The sequence below is a fragment of the Hetaerina americana genome, unplaced genomic scaffold (genome assembly GCF_022747635.1).
Source record: "Hetaerina americana unplaced genomic scaffold, ioHetAmer1.1.p SCAF_3, whole genome shotgun sequence".
NCBI classification, from domain to species: domain Eukaryota; kingdom Metazoa; phylum Arthropoda; class Insecta; order Odonata; family Calopterygidae; genus Hetaerina; species Hetaerina americana.
The window spans coordinates 72825773-72846595 of record NW_027286874.1 but is presented as its reverse complement, the minus strand read 5'-3'; the positions used below and the strand labels follow the sequence as shown (position 1 = coordinate 72846595).

The 20823-nt window shown below is 37.0% G+C and overlaps 1 protein-coding gene across 1 annotated transcript in view; it reads left to right on the top strand.

Annotated features, from left to right (window-relative positions):
* Positions 1 to 20823, top strand: part of LOC139690688 (uncharacterized) — a 521571-nt gene that overhangs the window by 81918 nt on the left and 418830 nt on the right. Inside the window, exon 2 of the mRNA XM_071588191.1 lies at positions 2111 to 2177. The gene's annotated coding sequence lies outside the window, so the exon portion shown is untranslated. The remainder of the gene's footprint in view (positions 1 to 2110; positions 2178 to 20823) is intronic.

Genomic DNA, 20823 nt, shown 5'->3' with positions numbered 1-20823 from the left:
CAGAACAAGGTATTAACTTCACCAACTGAGTAACGAGGATAGTATGTACTCTCCTTAGATTATTATTCATGGTTTTTGCACACGAACATAATGAAAAATAAGGATCAAGAATTCAAAATTTCAGCTCTATAATGACTGAGAAAGAGAACCTTAAATTATCTAATTTTTAGGCCTTATCGTACTTTTAATGCTCAAAGTGTTCCTCCTTTATCAAAGAGTTATTGTTAAAACTAAATAATTCAAAGTGGTTTAATGCCATGTGTACGCTGAATTGCGCGTATTTTAACGCAAGCAAATATAGGATAATTTATCGAGGAATCCATCGCGTAATTGTGAAATGCTGTGAATAAATAATATTGTAATATCTCTTACTAATAATTATTAATAGTTCTATTCTACTAGTTTCATTTTATACGAGGTCTGTCCAAAAAGTTTCGCGAATTTTGAATTTCCGCGGGTTACGTATAATTGATTTTTTGTAGCTTTATGCATAGTACTTATGTCTCTCCCTTATGCCGAAAAGTTCGGCCATTTTGAATTTTCCGTTAATTTTTGACAGCTGTTTTGCTGGGACGTGTTTTGGCTGGGATCAAAGAATCTGTATCAAATTTTGTGTGAAAAACGAAATTAAGTGTACGGACGCATTCCGAATGTTGACTGTGGCACATAAAAAAGCTACCTTGGGCCGAAGCAACGTTTATCGGTGGTATAAAATGTTCTCAGAGGGCCGAAAAGATGTGAACGACGAAGAGCATGCCGGACGCCCGAGCACGTTAACATCAGACGAAAACATTCATGAAGTGAAAAATATACGAGGGCTAATTGCCAATTAGGTGTTGGACTCTTTCCTCGACGACCCAAATTTGCTCCAGAGGGTCATGACTGGTGACGAATCATGGGTTTATGGTTATGGCGAGGGAACTAAAGCTCAATCATCCCAATGGAAGCTGCAGCACGAGCCAAGACCGAAAAAAGCGTGCCAAGTTCGGTCGAATGTAAACGTTTTGCTCATAGTTTTCTTCGATTGCAGGGGCGTGGTGCATCATAAGTTCTTGCCACAGGGTAGAACGGTAAATAATGGATATTACCTGCAAATTATGCGAAATTTGCGCCAAGCAATCCGCCACAAACGCCCGGATTTGTGGAAGACCAAAAATTGGTACGTCGTTACTTGTGCGCAAATTTTTGGCCAAAATCAACACACCAATGATGCCGCAGCCACTGTATTCCCCAGATCTGGCCTCAGTGACTTTTTCTTGTTCCCGAAAATGAAGAGGCCCATGAAAGGATGACGCTACGCTACGATTGACGAGATAAAGACTGCATTGAAGGAGCTGAACAAGGCCACAAAAAATTTTTGAAGTGCTTCGTGGATTGGAAAAAACGTTGGCACGAGTGCATAATATCTGATGGGGACTACTTTGAAGGGGACAAAATAGACATTCATGAATAAATATATAATTTTTGAAAGAACACAAAAGTCACGATACTTTTCGAACAGACTTCGCATATATATGTGTGTGTGTATATATATATAGGTGTATATATATATATATATATATATATATATATATATATATATATATAAACCATAAACACAGTAATAAACCCGAGGGTCGGTTTAGTAGGTGATGGTAGAGATCACCCAGTACTAAGCCCTATACGGCGTGTGAAATTCACACATCAGGGTAGGGGGGCCAGTTCCTTTCCCTGTGCCGGGTATGGTTTCCCAGGAAGACCTGGTACCCGAAAAATCACTTTAGCTTGGGTAGGGCTGCAAGTACACAGAGTGCCTTGCCCGGGAATCGAACCCGGAACCTCCGGTCAGCAGTCCAACGCTCTACCCACTGGACTACCGCAACCCACATATATATATATATATATATATATATATATATATAATGTTTTATTAGCAAAAATTTTTAAAATGATGTCTGAATATGACAACGTGATTCATTTACAACAATTTATATTTTGGTGTATATGATTTCAACGCTTAGTGTTGGTGATTTAGAATCTTAAGGGACATTTTAATATCGTAAACTCAGTATTTAAACTCTTCTACCCATTTTCAAGGTTTTAAGATATTTTTTTTTGCTCTGCCCTACAGGAGATAAGAAGATCCTGCACATATGTCTCGCCGTCACCAACTTTGAGTTTTCGAACAGGCTGATAAGGTAAGCAAAAATCTCCTTCAGTTGGTGAATATGCTCAAAAAGTCCCCAGGATAAGGCCATAATTTTATTCCATGTGGATAGTATATTTCGGTCTCAAATGCGGAAAATGACTATCGTCATTGAGGAAACTATCAATAGTGTCCAGAATATATTATATTGTCACTTGTATTAAATATTATATAAAAGCATGAAAATCCAGCAGCGCTATTTCAGAAGTGGTTACCAGGTTAGAATTAGATGTAGTTAAGCATGCGTCCTTATCAGAAGCAAAATTTGCATTGCTGCGGACATTCGTAAATTAAAGAAGCGTAAATATCAGTACATTAGTCTTGAGAATTATCACTGGTTTCAAATCTCGAAATGATATTCGAATAATATTTGTAAAATAAAGTTGTCAGTAATCTTTAGGGTATGTGAAACAATGAAATGTACTATAATGAAGCCAGTTTCCATAACATGAATAAAGAAATCACGAAAATACGAATATGCATGTAATTCGGTGGTACGGCGAAGATATTAACTTCACCTGACTCGTTCTCTTGAATCGCGGCTCCCTACCATAAACTGTTAATAAAATCTGTAAGGTAGGGGATTTCGGGTTCAGAATTTCTTCATGCTTCCTAAAAATGCTTTGCTCTAGATTCTTAGGCATTAGACAATTTAAAATAGCCAAAAATATTAATATTTACTTGTTTATCTCCTTATATTAACTCACAGTTGAGTCTAGTGGTTTCTTTGCTTTTTCATTATCTTTTAAATATCCATTGCCAATAAAAAACGACCTTCCAAAATGCAGAAACCCTTCTATATCAGTCAGTGTGAGAGAGAACAAATAACTGTTCGGACCGTAAGGATGTATTCTAAATGAGCCATATGCTATCGAAAAGGAACCAACTAATTTATCTTACGCTTGAAGCAGCAAGATTTGCATCGTTTCTCACGGTTTTACGAATGGGAACAACGTTACTGTGAAAAATACTGTGGTAAAATTATGTTTTACCGGTTTTTATCGATGGGCAAGGCAACAATAAAATAAAATTTCAACTCTACAATGAATGGACTCGTATTAAGCACTCGGCGAGATTGGACGCGTGGAAAAATTATTTACACGAAGTTTCAACCATACGATTTCATGGTTTTCGTTCGACTGGTTATTGCGTGGGCAGCAGTAAGTATTACTATGCAACCTGGTAATCAAGCGCGCATGTTCCTCATAGTATTGAGTCGTCGCACAGAATATTTTGTAACTCAATCGATCCCACAAGCTGTTTCATTTTATTTGTTTATTGTTCAGTCATGCCTGAAGGTTTTCTGAGGCAAATTCTCTGATCCAATACTTTATCATATCATTTTACATATTTTGCTTAGTGCATGTTTCTAGGATTTTTAAATTTTGCTATGTAACCAAATTTTTATCTTTTTAAAAGATTTCCTCGTATCCCAATTCAATCAAGTATGGATAATTCATCGCAGTAATGATTTTTCCTTGGGAGTATTATGCGTATTTCTCTTGTGTTTTATTGCACTAATATAACTTTGTAGAGCATTAGTTTACTTGCATAAAAGATACGCGTCTTCTTATTAACCATTTCACTCTAGTATATAGGAATTCATTCTGAATTGATCACTAACTTTGCCAAAAATACAAGCCTGGAGCCGTTGGTGATCCCAGGTTTCATATGAATCTTTGCTAAGAATACTTTTTTCTTCTAGTAAATTTCGTTCGCCGTAACAGTTTTATAGTTTAAACAAGTTAAAGGCACTTTTCATCACAGTCGGGCTTTTGACTGGTTTAGATAAAAATTCCTCCAGTTGAGTGACAATAATTCGTTGTGACTTGTAATGAGTTCTATGGATGAATCTACCTTCCATAACGAACTGTTTTCCATGAAAATTGTAATCTCTATGAACAAGTGTCTTCATAATTTAAAAAGTACCTTAAGAGTTATGTAACATTAATTCGATATGAACTTTACAAGGAATAAAAGAAACAGAAATACCCGCAGAAGATTCCGGATTGAATGGGAGTGAGATTATATATTTATTGATAACAAGGGGAAATATCGGTGCTATAATTGCAAAGCAATTCTTGCAAATTGTTTTGCAATTACAAGTCAGTAGCATAATAGTGTTACTACGAAAACAATGTGTGGCTCGTGGTGACCGGAAGCGGGACCATTGATTATACCTGCCTATAGCCTATATATCTGGGAGAGCGTTACGTCCGCAGGTTACTCGATGCGCGGTCTGCAAACACTAAGCAATGTGAGCGTAGATTTGCATGACTATTCAACCAACTGATGAATACATTACTCGGGGATGTCTACTTCGGATAGTGAGCGCGCTTCATCGAGTGAACGCAATCACTCCTAGAACAAAGATACTTGGTTTTATTGCAATGTCTACCTTTATCATGCTAGCGAAACCAAAGGGGTGGAATATAAAAAAAATTATTAAAAAATATCCTCTTGCAAAATATAGAGACCTTCACGTGAACAGTTTATCACTCGGGATTTTTCTGAATGATTAGGCATATCATGAGAATTCTGCACTGCAGTAAAATACCACATAACATGTGACGGCTGGTTGAGAGAAAAAGGGAAGACGAAAGGTCTCTTGCCTAGAGAAGTGGCAGGACGGCAGAAGCATTTAGAAAGGTAGGGAAGGGAAGTAATTTGGAGGGATATGTTAGGCTTCCGTCTCATTTCCAGCTCCTATGAAAGCTTCACTTTTTTTAGTTACTACCCATTTGTCCTCCAAACCTAGTCGTCTGAGTTTGATCTCTTCGTCATTTTACTGACTGCCACGGAAACTTGTTCTCGCGACCTCTCCTGCGGCAATTGACAGGATATTGCGATTCCAACTCAATTTTATTTTCCGGCAAGATAACATTTCTTATCCAAATGAACTAGAATATGAGCCCTTATTTTACATCACACACGTGCAATGTAACCGAATTTGCGAGAAGTTTAGACTTTGGGCATGTAAGGATGAAGGAAGACTATAATCTTTCACGTACAGTTCGAACTTCGAGATGGACATTTGAGAGGACAGCGGAATGCTAAAGGAAATGAAAGACACTTATCAATCTATTGCTTCAAGAATTATCCGGAATCATGAAATTTCTAATTTTTAACTGAGTTAGGGAATGTAGGCAAGCAAATAAGGGTCTAGAAATTATTCCAAGTTTCTAATAATGAAAATCATCTCGTTTTCAAAGAGTGCCTCGCGAGCTCTTTGGATATTATATTTCATTTCGCCTACGCAAGCAGACTTCTCTGAGATTTACACGTTAAAAAATATTCTATTTTAGAAAAATTTCCGTCCAAGAGTCAAACAGATATAATCGGGTAACTAAGCACCCTTTTGCGATTCGCTTTTCTTTCCCGAACCCTGTTCCATCCTCCAACTTGGTCCCGCATTCCCAGTTTATCTGTTCACTGCCGTTTACATATAGTGCAGGAGAAAAGTGGGCACCGAGTGCAAAGTACATATACTACACCATGTAGATTTACAGCTTTCAATATAAGCATCGGACAGATTGGTGACAATGACCTCTATGGCAGAACTTAATGTTTTCATATATTTCACTGTTTCAAAGAAATTGCAATCTGTGGCACGTTGTTTCACATACGTAGGGAACCTTTTGCCTGCATAAAGTTCTCTTTCAGATTCAAAAAGGTTTATACATACATACATATATATATATATATATATATATATATATATATATATATATATATATATAGTACAATACACAGTAACACACAATATAGAAACACAAAAAAAAGAAGAACACTCACACGTATTTTCTTGATATTTCGACGGAAACAATCCATCTTCATCTGAAGATATAGAAGTAATGACCATTATGGCCAGGTCCATTAATGGCCAGGTCATTACTTCTATATCTTCAGATGAAGACGGATTGTTTCCGTCGAAATATCAAGAAAATACGTGTGAGGGTTCTTCTTTTTTTTGTGTTTCTATATTGTGTGTTACTGTGTATTGTACTATTCGGCACTTCCGTGTTACTTCTACGAAAGCATATACATATATATATATATATATATATATATATGTGTGTGTGTGTGTGTGTATGTATACACATATATATTTCTGCACAGATTTCATTGTCTTGGAAAGACACGTTCTTTCCCTTGTACTCTCCCTAATGCGTTCAACTTTGTTGTTATGCTTCGCCTGCTATAAATATCATGGCACACCAACAGGGAGCAATGTTGTCATCCGGGAACTTCCGAAGGCGGCGGTGAGGTACCTGACAGCGATATTCAATGGCTGTGTCAGGATTTCCTACTTTCCGACCACTTGGAGAAGAGCGAAAATCGTCTGTCTGCCGAAGTCACAAAAATTGGAGGTGGATCCCGGAGAATTCCGGCATATCTCCTTGCTCGACGGCTTCGGAAAGATATTCGAGCGACTGCCGCAAAGGCCGCTGACTGACTTCGTCCGGGAGAATGAAATTCGTCCGGAGGAACAGTTTGGCTTCCGTGCGCAGCATTTCACAGTCCATCAGCTGGTGAGAACGACATATTTCATCACCGACAGCTTCAACAGGAATATGGTGGTAGCCGGAGCCTTTTTCGACGTCAGTAAGGCGTTCGATCGCGTCTGGCATCCGGCTCTCCTGTTGAAGATGAGGCGACTCCATTTCCCACCTTGGGCAATCAGGATGGTTCACTCCTACTTGAGAGACAGGACATTCACAGTACAGTGGTCAGGGGCGGACTCCAGGGTGTGTCGGATCTCCGCTGGCGTGCCTCAAGGCTCCGTCCTTGGACCACTGCTCTATAATATCTATTCCCACGATATTCCAACTCGTGGAGGGAATCTTGAAATCCTGTCTCTTTATGCTGGCGATACGGCCCTCCTATGCCGATCCTGGCGGAAGGTGACCGCGGTGGAAAGGCTGCAGAACGCAGTGGCAGAGCTCCTTGAATGGTACTGCCAATGGCGTTTTGTGGTCAACGCACAAAAGACGAAGGCAATCATCTTCCAACCTGGAAATGGTGGGCCGCCAGGAGTGAACATTTCGGTGAACGGAGTCGTCCTACCGTGGGAATCTGAAGTTGCTTATCTTGGAGTGCTGATGGACCGGAAACTCCTTTGGAACGCCCAAGCGCTTCGGGTCCGTGCGAAGGCATACGCGGCGCTTAACCGACTACGGCCGATTATTCGCCCGCCTGTCCTGAGTATGGCCACGAAGCGCAAACTATATCAAGCGTGCGTGCGCCAGTCATCACCTACGCTGCAGCGGTATGGTCAGGAGTGTCGCGAACGAGTCTCGCTCAAATCCAAGTGGTTCAGAACTCTGCTCTTCGTGACATATTGGGACGCGGTCGTTACGCCCGCGTCTCCGAAATGCACGAGGACGGGAAGCTGGAACCCCTAGACGTCCTTCTGCCTAGAATCTCAGGGAAATTCTTTGAGAAAGCGGCAGAAGCAGATGCTAACATTATTCGTAGGGTCGGCGAAATTAAGGTAAGGCCATGGCACCGCTTTAAGCGCCCCATAGCTTCCCTTAATACGGAGGACAGCCCTCCTGTGAAGAAGAAGCCAAGGCTCCTTTAAGCGGGAAGGAAAAACAAACGCCTGACGACGCAGTTGAATTCCCCTCGCCTTAGTAGCCTTAACGGCTGGAAAGTCGCAGAGCAAGGACCACACAAAAGCCTTGCAGTCAAGTATGCTGGTCAGGGAGAAACTAACATATTTTATCCCACGTCACTAGTATGATCATGAAAACGAAATAAAATGAGTAAAAACCACATCATACTGATAGAAAAGTAAGTTGAGTCGGTGTTCATTCAAAGTATATACTTCAACGATAGCTACGTTTCTAACATCAGTTACAATGAAAAGTGCAGGTGATATGAGTGCTCACTATCGCTATCCTGTTCTAAATGTATTTGCAATTAAAACAAGGAAAAACCATAAAATCTGTCAATATTTTTGTCTTCAGAAGATGATTGGAAGCAACTACATATAAATTTATTTGCGGGGTTAAGTGTTCTATGATGCGGATGTGTAAGGATTATGATTAAAAAAATGAGATATCATTTTCGATTGAATTAGATATTTGTGCCATAAACGCTTTTTCTTGCAAATCAATGCTTACTGTGAATCCACATTTTTTTTCTGTTCAATCACCACGCCTTAAAAGGAATATAAGCGGAATTACGTTGCCGAAGTCGCGATCATTAAATTTCAAATTTCCTAGAGTGTGTCGAACATAAAAGTAAACACCTTCCGAGTCAAAATCTCCTCAACAGTATGTAACGAGCACTAACTCTCCAACCCCCGGTTGATTCTTTATTGGCGAGCATTTCGGCAGTTTTGAATGCGGTTTTGGAGATTAAAGTAACTTTCTCTCTCTCTCTCTCTCCCTCCCTCCCTCTCTCGCTCGCTCTTCTCCACCCGAAAGCACTCCACGCGATGGAGAATTACCCATTCGCCGCCTCAGGAGAGATTTTTATCGCCTCCGAAACTGCGCGCGCACACAAACACACACACACACACAAATGCTCACAGACGAGCACTTACACAAGAGCCTGAGGGAAGCCTGAACTCGTCTCGCATAGGTTAACCTCTCAGAGATAGGTGAGTATAAATAGCAAAGTATCGAGGGTGGGAGAATAGGGAATGTTGAATGATGGATGGAAGATAGGCTGGGGTCAGATGTGTCGCGCTGGATTTTCCGTTGCGAAATAAGAAGGAGGGACGGCATTGGTGACCTGAGGGCCCTGGCGATTGAAGGTTCTCGGAAAGTTCTGGGAGGGATACCGAGGAGTCGATCCTAATCCCTTAATCCGATGGTGTGATCTCGGCATGCTAGCATTCTCCCTGCGACAAAGCCGTTACCTTAGGATCTGACCGTTTTACTGTGGCAAGCATGACATGTGTACACATGTTGGTATTTCTCCTGAAGGTCCTTGACTACTTAGTTGTGCTTTATGCTCTTTTTTTTAAAGACAGTTCTCCACGGTTGGGAGTGAAAGGATGTTGGAAGATTAATGCTTACGGGGTAGTAAAAGAACCCGCGCGCGTAAAAGGTTGCTAGGGAATAGCGGTGATCAAGGGAAATACTTGAAAGGGAGAACCGATCGAGAGGTAAAGGAATGAAATTGGAGGAAAAACTAGGGCATAAATAGAAACAGCAAACGCTCTTTATCAGCGAGAGGGACCGTTCTTAGCATTTTACTAAATTTAGTACCCCCTTTTAGGCCCACTAGTCCTTAATAGCTGATTAAAGTCTCCGAATATAGAGACCTAGGAATATAGTGGGTTGCTTTAAAAAAAATTTCTCTAATCGAATTTTCAGAGAAACGGAAAACAAAAAATATCACCAGGAGAAGAAATTAAGACAGGAAAACTTTGAATTTATATCATTCGTGGAAGTTGGGATTCGAATCATATTCTTTACATCACCTGATGTTTCCGTCGCGTTTGATGAGGCGAAAGAAATATAAAAATTAGTTGGGAAGGCCCTATCATTGATAAAATCTAGTCGTCTAGCCCAAAGACCACGAAAACACTTCGCGCCTTGAGCAACGGGTGCGTCTTCATCATTCGTCACTAGTATTCATGCAAGTGTGTATCAAGCGTGATTTTACTAACTTTCGGAGAGTTTGAGACTCAATTATCTCAGTCAGCGCTGCTGGTTTGAAATAAAAAATTCTGTTAAATTAGGTCATGCATTTCGAGTTAATTTGATTTAATAGCTGAAGGTTTGTGTCTGGACGTACTCCAGCAATGCTGAATATTTATTTAAGACTTGTTTTTGTCATAGCTGCCCTTATTGATTTTTACTGCCATAAATTGAATTTTCACCTTTCAGGATATAAAGTGCTCGTGCAAGTCGGAAATGGCTTTTTTTCAAACTTCCTTATTTTTTATACGAAATTTCCTGACAGCATTTTTCGATGATAATATTATAAGTAAGTAGCGCAGCAAGCATTTAATTACGCGTAACTTAATTTTTAAAACTCAATCGTAACTTTTGCCTCATTTTAACACATTTGGCCTGCTGTTATATCCCTCGGTCGTTAAATAATTCCGTCATTTTTAACAGAGAACTTTATTGTAGATTACTGAATTTGTTTAATCAATTAATCTTTCATTTTTAATTGAGGTTTTATTTCTGTTTTCCTCAAGTATTAATAGCGATATTTTTCTACCCTTTAAATGAAAAATTATCATAGAGCCCTCTATATCCTTCCCCCGTGAGGGCTATGATAACTTCGATAAATGTCTGAAATAATCTTAAGTTTTTTTTGAAAATATACCTCTATTATTTTAAATTTTTGTGTAAATATTTTACAACCTTTGCTTGCTACGTGCTTTGTCTTCTAATTTTCATGGATTAATCTTAAATGCGTTTATATTAGGTGTTATCTTAGGAAATTGCGCGGAATTTAAATTATCTTTGGTAAATTTGAAACAAATATCTTTCGTGATCTTAAGTGTATCTCCTATGGGCTTAAAAGACGAGACTAACATCGTCAAAGTTAGCAAAATATACATGAAAAGCCTTGTGGCTGACTTGTCCACCTATTGATTCTAGGGCGACAGTTGTGATTTTCTCCTCGGGTCTGTAAATTGAGCCAACCCTTGGCTGTTCGATTCTTGGAAATACCAGACGCCAAGCTGAAAGCCACTTATGAACCCCAGGAACACTGATCACAAGAAACTCTCGCGAGGGAAAATATATCAAATTACCAAATAAGTCCCCTGAGTTCCTTTTATTAGTGGATATACATTTGGGAAAGGCTACATTCCGTGATTTTGTGAGGATAAGAAAAAGAGTTCTTACATTAAAAGTTTGTTATTTGCATTATTTGTCTTTTAGAATAATTTCACATTTTCCTAGCTTCCCATGAAATAAAAGCACTTGTTACACAATTAATTCTCTGGATGATCGAAGTCAAAGTTTATTGATTCAAAGCGAAAATGCTCGATAAACGTATATTTGTTCTAAAAAAATGTGGGAAATAAGCCTCTTTAGTCAGGCGTCTAACAAAAGGTTACTCCATTCTTCATTAGCTTTTATTTGTTGTTTGAAATACACTCATCCTAATAAACATACTATTTACGAGCCATAAAGAATTTACAATTGAAACTATGGGGGCGGGGTATTTTAAAATTCAGTTTTTACTGATTTGAAAATGTTAGCAAATGATAAAGGATGCATCTTCTAATATTTATTATCTCGGTGTTGAGAACTCATGAGAAAAAGGCGTTGTAATGTTAGGGTGAAAAATACACGAAAATAAAAATTATTTAGCGCCGCTCTCCATATTTTTTAAATATTAATAAGTGCCAGAGAGCAGTTAAATATTTTAAATTCCGTCACTAAAGTCAGTATAAATAATCCCTTTGTTTTTAGAGATTTATCTCTCATTTTTATTTCTAAACTGACATTTTACTTTGCTTCTTTGAGAGCGTATGTACAAAAGATTGCCATTTTGACATCCATTTAGGGATGGCGCAACTCTATTCCGTTTTTCGGAAATACCCTCTCGCTCCCACCATTCCGGCGATCGAAACATTGAGTTCCAGCTCCCTCTCTCTCTTTGGCACAATGCCGTTTTATGTTCTCGTACGCCTGGAAATTTAAGGTAAGATTTTAGCAAATAAGAGGATTTCGTAATGGGATATTATATCACACCGGCTGAGAGGACAGTTATTGTGTGCTACCAGTCCACAACATAGGGAATAAGTTTTAATTGAGTTAGCTTAAGTATAGTGCAAAGAGAACTCTCCATGTACGTGGTTTAAAACATTTCTTGGATCCAGAATATTTTGACAATTTGATGAAACTTTGAACGGACTGATTTATTTTACCAGTTATTTCTTCAGATAATCTTAATGATGAAATGTGGGTAAAATAAAATTTCGTTTGCTTAAGTTTTACTTGGAATTATTTGGTAATCTTTTTATCATTTCCCCCAATTGTTATTAACTTGTTTAACCTACTGTACTGTACTAGTATTCTCATTGAGCTAAAGAAGTCTTTGATTAAGTCCTTCCACTAGTTTACCCAAACATAATTCATTTTTAACGGATCTTTTTCTACTTTTTATTACCAATTAATCACATAAGCTCATTATTTAACAATCTTATGATATTCTTCCATGCGATTCAAAATCAAAGATCCTGTTATTTTGCTAATGCAATAATTATGAATTATAATTATTGGAGGCATGGAAAGTTTTTACTCTGCATTATTTATATTATGAGTTTTAGAGTCTACTCGAATCAAAATTTCAAAATTTAATTTCTACGCAATTGCTAGTTCTTATTCAAAAATTTGAATTTATTCATGAATGATGAGACTTCTTGAAACTCTCCTAAAAGCAAATCTTAATCCCCAAGCCATTCCTCGTAAAGTCAACGAAGTCTATGTCGGGTTTTATGGAAGTGTTTTCCGTTTGATCGTCTGTTTTACTGAAAGCAGAGTTATATATATAACACTTTTTGAAAGTCTCACGGACGTGAATAATAATGAATAACACTTAGCACTAGTGGACACAGACAAAAACACAGAAACACACAAAAAAAAGAGACTCACTATTTTTCGAATTTTTCGAATTCAGTTCTGTCCCTCTCTTCCTTGATAAAGGTGGTCACGACCACCGAAAATTCGAAAAATTGTGAGTCTCTTTTTTTTGTGTGTTTCTGTGTTTTTGTCTGTGTCCACTAGTGCTAAGTGTTATTCAATATATATATATATATATATATTTATATATATATACGAGTGTATATATATATATATATATGTAAATATATGTATATATATATGTATATATATATATATATATATGTATATATATATATGTGTATATATATATGTATATATATATATATATATATATATACCTATATATATATATATATATAGGTATACCTATATATATATATAGGTATATACCTATATATATATATATATATATATATATATATATATATATATATATATATATATATGTATATACCTATATGTACTTCAAGTCTCATAAAATCAGCTTTTTATAACTCTAACGATGGGCCAACGTTGATTGAGATATAAAAAAATAAAAATTCATATTTTGAAACCCTCATTTTATTCCTTTTGCTACTCAATTATATTTCTATATCTGGGAAAAGCAAATAACATAAATGAGTCACATGCATTTAATGCCACTTGGCAATCGTAGCATTCATTATTCAAGAATGAATGCAGATTGCACATAGGGGTATTTTATAAAACACTTCCTGTAAGTTCTAGTCTCCTTTAATTACTTAAATATTATGAATCTCACAGTTTATGTTATTTTTTGCAGAGTTTCCGTTGAAATTCTTATCATCCAAATAATTCTTTTTGGGAATTAGTGATTAGTTGATTGAAATTGTTTTTTAACTTCATCATAAAAATTTGAAATTTTGATACTAGGTGCACTACTAGGGATATAATGCTTATGCGAAATTTTCATTAAAAAATGGTTAGGGTTTCGAGACAGCTTTTCCATTAAATGCTGGATAGTTAGCGAGCCACTTAACGTTTGAAACTATAAATGTATTACCAGATTTCGTAATGAAATCAGGAGACAGTATATCGTCGTCTTAAGAAAGACAAAGTTTTTTTATAATTTCAAATATTTTTAGGGATGTTTGTACTTGATACATATTGCCTATTTGTGTAGACGTATCTATGAGCATCGAGTTTCGGGAATCGAGAGCCCGCAATAAATGAAGAGATTGACAGAAGACAGGATAGCTTCAAGGGCTGTAACAAGCCAATCTTAGGAATGGCAACTTGTAATGAAGATGGACGTCCTGGAATAGAAGAAAAAGGTTTCGTGAAATATCTCGATTTCAAGGCACCACCTCCGTCAAGTGAGACTGACATGGGCCCCCTCTGACATGCCCCAAATCCTGATTTTGTCCATTTCGTGTTCTTAGTAAATGTACTCGTTTTGACATTGGGACATTTATTAAGTAACTTTGAGCAAAAGTATTTCACCAAGCTGCTAAGGACAGCAATATTTTTTAATAAAATAACGAAGTTATAAAAGTTAACTTATCTTTCGTGTAGAAATATAAAGTAATATAAAGTTTTACAAAATGGTGTCTAACGCCCTTTCCATATAATATATCGCTTTTGGGTTATAATTAAGTTTTCTGTACAGGTGAATCGCGTATCTAGTTCACTCCATGGCTTATATTTAACCACATTTTCGAGTTAATGAATTATGAATGTGACGTTTTTCAAAGTAGAATGTATATTATAGCGGTAGAACATTAAATCAGCTTGAGAGTGGTAAAAATCGGAGGTTGTGTAACTTCTCGGGGTTTAAATGTCATTTAATTATTTCAGGGATCAAGTTCATTCCACTTTTCAAATTTTTTTTCCCCTCTCTCTATTTCATCTGCATACCGTGGCCGGAAATTCTCTATATTATGCACTGCATTTAAAGATATGATGTTCCACTAAAAGGGTTAAGGTGAGAGCACTCCATCATGATTAAATTTTTAAGAGAAAAATTGAGGTAAAAGATGTCACTTTATATATGCTATTACTAAAAGAGAGAATTTGCAGGAATCGCGGGTTTTGCTCACAAATATCCTGCCAATAGCATCTAATCTAGATGGATTTAATTTTTATGCAGAATGTTCCCAACTTTCGTTTACGTTATGAGCGTTTGTTAACGTTCGCGTGCATTATTTTGTTGAGTTCGCTTTCCCGGAAAGTGGCGTAAATTACCTAATGCATTGGACGCATACTGAAAATTTCATCACTGCAGGTCATGTTTTGTGGTCTCCAGTGACGGATTATTCGCACCGTTTCTATAATAGGACATATCATTTGATATTATCTGGCATCCAATTCTCGCCCTCTGTGCGTGAATTTTCGTGACTATTCTCATGCACTCGGAGTTTACTCTTTCACGATTTTACCGCTTAAGAAAATAATCTTGTCGCGACATCGAAGTAAGACCTTAACATAATCCATTTATTTCTGGAGTCCAACCTACACCTGTGGGAAATCGCATGTGTTCTTGATAGCTTATCAATATACCTTCTTTCTCTAAGGGCGCTTTACGACTACTACTCTTAATTCTGAAATATACATTTTTTTGCACATTATCAAGAATGACAGAATCAAATTATTCCTACGCCTAAGTCTTCCTTAATCCTCACCGAAGAGCGGAAGTAAAATCTCATGAATAAGTTATTTTTTACTGATTTACGGTACTTCTAGTGTTACTGGCGAAAACATTGGTAAGGTGGCGGTTCTGTAGCCAATCTTGCTTCATTGTGAAACTTGATACCGATATTCGGGTCAACTATGTGACCATTGGTAGAAATATTCCTCTGTTTCCCTTCATTTCATTCGCTAACTTTATGTACTAATTTCATGTTGATAATTATCTTCAGCCGTTGAGACTATTTACGAAATATAATTGTCCCTGGATATGTATACTTTGAAAATATTACTCATCCTTTCGGGGGAGAATGGCCTGTAATAGATACTGCCTGTAAGTAATAACGTTTTTGATTTAAGTCACGATGTCTTTGACACGATTTCGACATGTTTCAAGCCGCTCTGTTTTAGGGCACCCTTTTTATTTGCGTGTCTTTTTGCCAACGAATATGGTTGACCACAGCACGTGTAATGTGATTCTGTAAACGATATAGATAACACAAATTGAATATTCTACGATGAATTTATTAAAAATCGTATTTGTTAAATTTATTTTTGAATTCTATTACGGAATTAATATCGCTAACGTAGTTTAGAGGTTAGCACTCGCCAGATATAAGATAATCACTATGGTAAGATTTTGGCCTGGCATTTTTTGACCGGGACATCCGTAATTGCCCTAGAGATCAAGGAAAAATGAGCGTTTAACTACGTTAGACTCTAAGATATGTTAACGCTAAATAGATTTGTAGAACTCATGTTGGTAAAATAATTAGATAATTTAAGAGATAACTAGATGTTAGACAAATATTCTTAAAAAACGTCCTGATGTAGGAATTAGATTTAGATAATAATTTTAATATTTATAATTCTAAATATTTACGCCTTGTAAGTAGCTTCTCCTATTAATACTAAAAATTGAGGAGGAAAATTCGTTGCAGAACCCTCAACTGCCATTTAACTCTGAACCTGAAGTTAACTTTGATATGACTGAGTTAATATCACTTCCTATAGAGATCAACGGCAAACTTTTGGCAAACACACATTAAAAGTGAGTGGCCCTATTCCTTTCACTTTTTTACGCGGGGTTTTTCAGAAAGTTCTTATAGATAGATAAATAAACAATTTTAATATAGCTATGGACTCCTTTAAGTCTTTCCTCAATGAAAAATCAAGATTCTCAGGACAACATCCTGCCTCTCTTTCAAAACACGCCCTTTCAAGCAAAAATATCAGCTTATCCTTATTTTCGCGCATATCCTTTTCAGATAAGATCTACTCCGCTGACAATTTACCACGTTATTTAAGCTTCAAAACTGCCCGATAAATTTAATCATTCGTTAAATAGTTTGAGATCATTTCAATTGCCAAAACATTTTGAATAAAAAACACCAGTGACTTCTAGCTCTCTAAATATTCTAGAAACTCGGTGAACTCAAATGTGCTCTTGAATATTCCATTCGGGGCCCACCATCTATTTACCCATGGTGTCCTTCACAACTCTCGGGTCCTTTCATTGTAACTGTAGAGATATATGCTTTCTCCTATCTTCCCAACCTGAGACCTCTTCTCTATACTTGTAGCTTTAAACTTCCCCGTTCCCCTCGTGACTCTCATCGCCCTTGGTTTATCCTACCCATTTACCATCACACAGAAACACGTCCACACTCTAACACACACTCACACCGTTCTCTCACTCCAAAATAAGCCGAGAGATCCCTTGGTCCCTGGCTTCTCGTTCACCGCCGAGACCTTCGTTCATTATCCCGGTGTGACCGCTCCCTAACGCAGACCACCTTTCCGCTTCACACTCCCCAAATCACTCCCTGCTTTCCTCATCTCCTGACGTATTACATACATGTGTTATTCCCCTTGCTCCGTCACATCCCCTTCTCAATCTTCCCCCCGTGGGCCACTCCATCTTTCCAAGACTACCAAACCCCCCTCTCCTCTTACTCTCTCCCGCCTTCATTCATTTCCCCACCACCTTGACCCTTTCGGATTGACTCCTGATGACGTCCTCTATCTCCCTGCTCCAATCTGGTCGGACGTCCATCCCTTGGCTCAATTACGACTGGATGCAACCATCGTATTTTAACGTTGCAGCATGCTTCTACGCGGCTGCTTAACACAAAAACTCTCCCACGCTCTTTCTCTACATAATGCGAAGGTATAATTGAGGGTAATTTGAAAATGTTCCGTTAGCATTGTATGCATTTAAAGGTATTATTAGTAGTATACCGTCTTATGATAGATTTCTGATTGACCCTGGCACTACACACTGCTATATTTCTAAGCTGTAGAATGCTGTTTCAGGTAAACTGATGAAATTTAACATATACTGATGGTAATTCCTTGATTAATATTTTGATAACGAATTTTAGCGAACAGTTTTTAAGTGTAAATTATTATTCCTTATCTTGCTTTAAAGTTGTTACTATCTCTCATCTTTCGTTTAGCTAATGTTTTAAATCGCGAATGCTACACATTCATTTTCATATATCACAGAGGAACGAAGACTAGTATGAGAAAAACATCTCATAATGGCGAAGTTCAACTGCATCTTGACTGAGTCTGAAGACTTATATTATTATTATTATTTTCAAATCGTCACATATAGTGTCTAATTTGAATATCAAGACTATCACACGAACAATTTATCCAAAACAGCTATCGGAAAGACAGGATAAAGGAACATGCAGTGTATACTTGTATGATTTGTCTATTGCTTTCCCGGCGTATCTGCTTAGTGACGTTTTCTCGGGTCAACTCCTGATCCGGCGGAAGTCCTGATAAAACTTCATTATGATTTCATAAAATATGTTGATATCAGGATTTTCGATGGAATAAACTTACCAAGCACGTAATGAAAATTTCCACTGTGACTACTGTAGGGTCGTTCATTTCTAAATGTGCAACAAAAGGATTATTTCTCGTCTATTTGGCTTCACATTAAATGATAAACATGACCCTAAGAGTATTGATACGGTTGCATTATTCCCTGAAGCGGACGTCGATATATCGTATATGATAACCAGCTTCTGGTAGATATAAGAACGAAGCTCGACAAGACAAATTGAAATTATAGAAATAGCAATGGAACCAAATTAATAATTAATATCCATTGAAGGTAAAAAAGAAAAAAAACAGCTAGAAGTTATATTGAAATGAAAAAAAAGGATCAAAACCCAAGACTAGAAATATGACAGGCAATGATTCACCCACTTAGGCTGTACTGTGACCTGAAACATTGTAGGTAATGTTGCAGATTGGAGAGATAGGAAAATAATACAGTAGTAGGGCGACACAAGTACAAAAATTTTATAAGAATGGGGGGAAGATAAGACGGGAGAGATAAGGCGCGGTTTGTAGGTAAGATGAGTTAGGATAGGGAGAGTGGTGCGATACGAAGAGATATTATGTCTCAAAAGGAGTTTTCAATGGATACGCCGAAAATTGAACGGAGAAGACGGCAGAAAATGCAGGAAACATAATATTAGACGGAGGTTAATTAAAAGCCATCAGCTACGCGAACGGAAATGCGTTGTTGAAAGAACAGTGGGCTCTGATTATAGGCTAATGAAATTGGGGAAGGAGTTTGAAATTAGTGTAAACGATGGAAAGTTGGTGAAAAATGAAAAGAAAGAAGACCCTTTTGATAGGTAAATTTCTGGAAAAGAAAAACCTTAACGCGAAAAAGGTTGCTCATGTATTTGAGAAGTCTGTTGGCTCAGAACGGAAGCTATGGGGACAAATTGAAAAGCAGGATATCCATGGGAAAGGAAGCTTTGAAAGAATGAAAGAGTTTTTGACAAGTGGAAGCATTTCCGGCTGAGCTAAGGAAGTGGTTTATCAAGTGTTTCGTGACCTGATGAAGTTTAGTGACCTGAGACATATACATAGATCAGAAAGAGCGAACATATTGGATGATTATGAAATGTGTTTGGGGAGAATAAAGAGTGGAGTGGATTGGTAAAGATTTGAGGTAGGAAAAGTCCCATTATGGATATATGACTGATTGAAAAAATTTACCGGGGTGGTTACTTAGGGAGAATAGAGAGTACAAATATGAAAACGGGTTCAAAATGCTACAAGAATGGAAAAGACTATGGCCAAGGGAAATAGACTCAATTTTACATCACTCCTGCCACATGAGTTATTAGATAGAGAAGTAAGTCAGTATAGGAGGTGAATTTTTTGGTCTACGTAGCAGTCAAAGTTTAATTCTCGATTTCAACACTGGGAAACCTCACGCGTTAATCCACAATAGTAAATGGAAAAATTGAGTGGGAGAGATTTTATTTTATCAGAGTAGCCAGTTTGGAGCATTTATAAATTTGGAAAAAGCAGAAGTTGGGAATTCTCGATGAGATTGAGGTTTCTTGTAATTGTGATATCATTTCGTGCTCGACATAGACCATCGCACGTACGATCCTTGATAATATCCAAAATAATGAGCAGGATAAAATTCGGTCATACGAGAGGCACGTGAAGCGATGAGGAATGGTCCAAATTAAAAACACTTAATCAGCAGTTTGACTGGAAAATTCGAAAACAGTCGGGAATGAGAATACAAGGGGACACTATTTATTTTCTTAGTTGTCTTGTATTGATTGATCGTTTAGTAAATTTCTTTTACTCGAGACAAAATTATTTTTTTATGAGTTGGTTATTTTTTGCAGAGGATATTTTACGGTACAACACGTTTCACCGACTTGCGGTATTATCAGGTTCTAGTTACGCGTACAGCTGTTTAATATTGAATAATTCCAAGAAATGAAGCCTGAAAGTTTAAAGCATACAATTATTATTATTTGTCTTCCTTGTCATCTTTGTATGTATTTATACTAATTGATACAAATATGATTAAAGTTTAATGGAATAACATTTTTTGCACTTTTATTCATATTTTTCTAGATATCTTTTTCCCTGGAACAAATACTTATGTAGTTCGAATTCGATCTTCGAGTAAATAGGAACTTTAACAAAATGAAAACACTTTTAATAATATAATAGTAATTTTTGTTTTCTATCTGAGCTAACTAGATGAAACGTACGATCACTTAACATTTGAAACAAAATGATTCATAATTAATTATTTTAATGGAGAGGTGAATATTGGCATCATTTTTCATATTATATTTAGATGTGTTTACTTGAGATGCATATTAAGGGTAATTGGTAGACTTTTACAACGATAAAATTGGGACTAAAACAATATTAATGCGGTCGAAAGTATATGCTTCACTCTCCAAAGATTAAAATTCCTTAAAGTTATTTGCAGTAATTTACTTGCAATTTTTGAATTTTTCTAATACTTGTATTTTCAAAGATTTTTACTCATGAATGGGAAATTTTGGTGTTGTGGTGAACTATTCGCTAAGCTCATAAAGTACTGGACACATTTCTGCTGGTTATTTAAAATATTCTACATTTTCCATCCAG